Source organism: Rhea americana, unplaced genomic scaffold, assembly GCF_003343005.1.
Source record: "Rhea americana isolate MKP2758 unplaced genomic scaffold, rheAme1 scaffold_0, whole genome shotgun sequence".
Taxonomy (NCBI): Eukaryota; Metazoa; Chordata; class Aves; order Rheiformes; family Rheidae; genus Rhea; species Rhea americana.
The window spans coordinates 21264220-21269609 of NW_028185037.1; positions in this window are offsets into that span (position 1 = coordinate 21264220).

Genomic DNA, 5390 nt, shown 5'->3' on the forward strand with positions numbered 1-5390 from the left:
ATGAGCTGATGAGCTGGCTTTCCAAGTTCACACCATGTAGGGGTTCACAGAGCAGCTGGACAGGGTTGGTTCTAGTCTTGCATGTATCTGAGGAGTTTGCTAGGGAGGAAGAATTGTTCCTGGTGCTGAGAGCAAAGGCAGCAAGTGGAAGCTGCAGGAGCATGGCACCGTGCCTTGAAGACAAGAATATTCAAGGTTTCCTTGGGACAATGAGATCAGAGTGGGATCTCTTGGGTCCAAGAGCTGCGTCTACTCCACCGTTGCATGCAGGCAAGACAGTGTCACTTCAGAGACAGCAGTGGCCTCTCCAAAAGCAAACACACAGAGGTGGAGTCTGACAAGGCTTCAGCAGTTCACACTGCCAAAAACATCCCTCTCAGCCAGCACGGGAGGATATACCACTCTCTGACTCCTTATGTGCATGCTGGGAGCTCTATGCTACAGTAGCATTTGCAAACACATCTCTTTTCAAGATGAAAAACATCCCTTTCCCAGCCAGCCTGCTGTCTCCTGCTGTAGGGCCAGGCTGGCCTATGGGAGGCAATGGTGTCTGAGCCAGCTGTGGGACACAGGACCTTGTCCTGTCCCTACAGCTGGTGACCCTTGTTGCAGGCCTGAAACTAGCTTGACCTGGCACTGTGAGCTCTGCACATAAATGCATTTCAGAGCATGGATTTAAATGGCTTGACTTGGAGAGGAGGAAGCAGGAAAAAAAAGCCTGGGGCTGCACTCAGCCTTGTTAGACACCTTTATGCAGATGTCTCGTGCCACTTGAGATGCTAGAGGGTAGCCACTGAGCTCACAGGTCTCCCACAGATCCTGTGTCATGTCTCAAAGCCTTGTGAGKAACTCAGATTTCCTGAAGCATCTCAGACAACACTAGACTGTRCTGCATCTCTGACTGGACTGACTCTGACAGTTGTATTCAGCCTGAGTAAAGACTCCCAACTGTTGGTGTTTCCCTTTTCTTTGAGTGTCTGGACTCCTGCTCCAGTCACTGGAGGTGTAGTCAATACAGTTGTGTWGCCTAAACAGCCATTCACCAACCAGCCAGGAGGGTCTTGAGGTTGTTGCTCACATTAGAGGTGCTARTCTGCCTTCTTGTTGCTATTTTTTGATGGCATGGGTTCCCATAAGTCCTAACCGGGTACTGAGGGCAATGCCAATGGCTCGACGTGCCTTTGAGCAAATGAACCGAGCCCCTTGTAGTGGATGAGAAGGATCTCACCCTTTTGCAAGCTAGATGGTCAGTGGTCTCGTCACTTGACCAACTCAGCAACTGAAGGCTGAAACAGCTCTGATATCAGTCTCTTTCACCTTTATTTATCTCTTGAGCAGTGACTTATTTGTGTGATTGGTGGTGTGCACGTTGAAGGGGAGGGTATTGCAGGGGAAACTCCTAGAGGTCCTTTAGCTGTAGGGGGGGCCCCAAGTGTTAGCGCCATAGGGAAAATGCCACAGCAAAGTTTATAGGCGCAAAGGAATGAAGCAGACAGCACGTGGATTTGTCCACAAAGACATCTTGAGATCGGCCATGCAGCTGTTCAAGGTAAGCAACAGCAGGACTCCCAGAGCACTCCCATGGTGCTCTAACCGCATGGGGCCTCAGCTCTTTATTTTCAAAAGTGTTTTTTCCTCTTGCCTTGCAAAAGCAGTTTTTTGTGTATCAGAGCTGGTCCATCAATAAGGGAAACGATGGCTCATAAAATTCATCACGGTTAGTTTGGGGCCCTGCCACGGGTGATTGCTTCTCCTAGTGCATTTGTGCCCAAGACGAAGGTTGCGTTTAGAGGTTGTGTTTTCCTTGCTTTGCTGCTAACAGACCTCTATAAAAGAGGGTTCAGTGTAAGCTGGAGGGAACTCAGGCTGAGCTCATTTCACTAAGAGCTTTTCCTTTCCCTCGATTCCCATTTTTCAGAAATCTAAGTGGCAGCCTAGACCCAGTTAAATGGACATCAGATCCAAATTTACTTACAAAATGAACATGTGGCATCAGCCACCCGAGTTATTTTTTTTTCATTTTCTCAGTGATCAAGTAGCAGATTGCAACTGAATTATATCTTTACCCTTCCCTTCCTCAAACCAACAAGGGCCACGTCCAAATCCTGTGATCTGATCAATTCTTTGGGAGCTGTAGATCTGGATCTACAAGTTCATTTTGCTACATGAACATATGAGACTTGTAATGCCACTATTCAAACAGCATACGCTGTAGGCGGCCCTGTCTCATGTCTTAGTTGGCTGTGTAATGGCATGTCTCCTGCTTTCTCTCGTGTAGAAATACACATTCTCTCCCTTCCCAGCTTGTTTCAGTTAACAGAGTCCTGAGAAATCACCCTTCTAACACCAATAAAATCTACTTTTTTTTTTTTTTTTTTTTTTTTTTTTTTTTTTTTTTTTTTTTTTACAGCAGTCTGTTTGGAAGCTATTTCTGGGAGCTCTGTCCTGTGTAAAATTCCATGCCCATTTCAAATACTGTTGCTATATTTCTTCCATCAGCTTGCTCTTCCAATCTGGCTAAAATTAAGATTAAAAATAAAAATAAAAATCCACAAACAACATCCTGTACAGCCCAAAGTGTCTCAGACAAACTGGCAAAGCATAGCAATTTTAAGGCTTAGTGGCCCAACATTCAGAGCCCTTATGGCTAAACTTTCCATTAGTCAACAGGACAACTCAGAGGTCCTAGTTCAACAGGCCAGAGAACACATAATGAGCTACCCAATTTGCAAATGGCAGATGATGTGGTGCTTGGGAATTTTCCATGGCTTAACCTTTGATGGGTGGAGTTGGGTTCCTAAGGGAACAACCTGCCCCGATCCTTGTGATCGAACAGGATGAATGACCCACAGTATAGCAGCAATGCCAACACCGGCTGGGCTGGCATGCAGGGCTGGTCCAAGACTAGACAATAGTCAGTGTAAGCTGTGCACTGCAGGAATTGCAGTCCAGTAGAAAGGAAGCAGCTAGCTATCGGTGCACTTGCACCTTTGCTATTTTAATTGAGTTTGATAAGTGAAATGGCATTTCCTATGTAGGTATGTAATCAGTGCTCACTGCTGCCTGTAATATGTGAATACGTGGGATTTATCTATCACAGAGCAGAAAAAGAAGTAAAAAACCCCCGTTCCTCTTTGTTTCTAGCATCACCACCAGATTTGCCCTCGTTAAAAGCATCCTCACTGTTCCTTGGCCAGCTTGCTCTACAGGTGAAATGAACTCGGAGATTTGTGGCTGGAATGAGCTGTGATGTTTGGAAAGAAAATAACATGCTTGTTTTATGTAAAGCAGTAAAGCCAGTGGAGGGATATCCAGGACTTTATTGGGTTGAAGTCAGCCTGCTGCTGAAAGGCAAACTCCCAGGCAGTGAAAATCTCACCTTGTTGATGAGTCACAACATAAACCCCATGGACATTAATGGTGCAATCAAAAGAGTTAATCTTTTGGGGCTAATTCTTCTCCTGTTAAAATCAGTGGGAGTTCTGCCTTTGAGATCTTTGGCTTCTAGGCAGGGCTTTTAACAAGAGTTACAGAAGGCAATATATTATGCACTGTGACACAGTTACGGGAGACATCATGGGACTCTATGTGTTTACATGGAGTCTAATAGCTTTTCCTTGGAATCTACAGAATAATCACTTTAGGGAAAACAGTTTCCCAAAGCCTTTTGTAAAAAAAACAAACAACTGAAACCTGAACTAGAACTGAAACTATTTTGACCCTCTCTTGTGCCTTGCACCAGATGGCTCATGGCAGAATGCACTTACTCCCATGAGCAGTGAGTGARGTGCGAGTCTACAGAATGGCTTTGTCTACACTCAGATCAGATCAAGGCAACTTGCCTTGGAAGGAAGCTCTGTTTCACACTCAACTACAGTGAAAATRGTCTGTCAAGCTGCTTGTATGAGTATGCCAAACCATTAATATGATATGTACTATGTGAAGATGGTGCACCCTGGGGACAAATTCACCATTGAAGATTGATTCTGAGTTATGCTGTTTCCTTTAATGATGCAAAGGAGCCTAAAAGAGGATGCAAGTGTAGTTTTCGTTCCTGTCTGCTCCAGCACAGAGCCAACAAGGATACAAGCAGAAAAGCTCAAGAGGATCTGATGGTAGCATCCAAGTTACCACTTGAGGGTGTCTGTTCTTCTCTGGGATGGAGGCCACTTTGCCCAGAGCTTGGAGGCAACCACAGATCTACACTTATGGTCTGCTGTTGGCAAAGAGACAGAAGCTCAGAAAATGCTTCTTTACTGATGTGCGCTTGGCCTCTATCATCACCATCGGCCTCGTTGCACTAGCAAAGCAGTGAATTGCTTGTGGCAGGGCTGTACTGTGTAAGCCTGGCAGCAGGCTGATGCTCTCTAAAGAGAAAGTGCCGTGCTCCTTCTATCCACTTACATAACTGGTCATACCCATCACGACTGCATTCAGCCTCAAGCCCATAAAGAAGATGTATTAACACATAAGGGGGCAGTAAAATGCTTAAGGAATAGCTAATTCATTGATATATTTTATAGTTTGTTAATTTACACTCTGTGAAGCTTTTCTGTGTGTTTGAACAATGAGGCCAAGGTCTTTCCTCTAGGAGTTTACTAGAAGCAGGCACACATCTCATTCCTGGAAGTGACTACAGGCCTTCTATTGATCTGTTCCTATTGATTGCTTTGGGAGCTTTTGGCAAATGACCCTGGGTTTAAAAGAGGGAGAAAGAAGTAGATCTCAGCAACATATTGTTTTGTTTCCATGCACCCAAAGGCTATAYGAGCTGCAGATTAATGGGAAAGTGATGTTGTTAATTATGTTTGTCTACCAGCTTAGCTCTGAGGCAAAAACATACCAAGCATTGATGAAGAAATGCTGGTTGTGCGATGGTTGTGTGCTGTTCTTGGAAATGACCTCCATTCTGAGATCTTCCAAAATTGCTCCTGACCACTTTGGGCTGGACATGATGACACAAGTAGGGCCTCTCAGTTAGACTGAATTTTTCATGACTTGTGTTTTATGTCTTCCCTGATCCATTTAGGACTCCTCTGCTACTACGCTATTTGGAAGGAGTCTTTATTTGCAAGTGATGTTCAGATCTGCCTTGTTCTTAGTTTCATTTCATTACTTAGCCAGAACGACTCCTAAATCTGCTTCCAAGGTGTTATTGGTCTTAAAAGTGCTATAATTCCCCCTATGGTCCCTTCCTATGACAGCTCAGTAAATGCATCCAACAAGGGAAATGGCAGGTCCCCTCCAAGCAGATGCTTCCTTGGTTTAGCACTTGAAGAGGTAACAGCATGAAGAGACACATCCTCCATCTGAGAGGTGTGAAGGAATGTAAGTGAGGATGGACAGGAGCATGACAGCTTGCTAAACTCTATCCGAACTCTCCTTCTCCC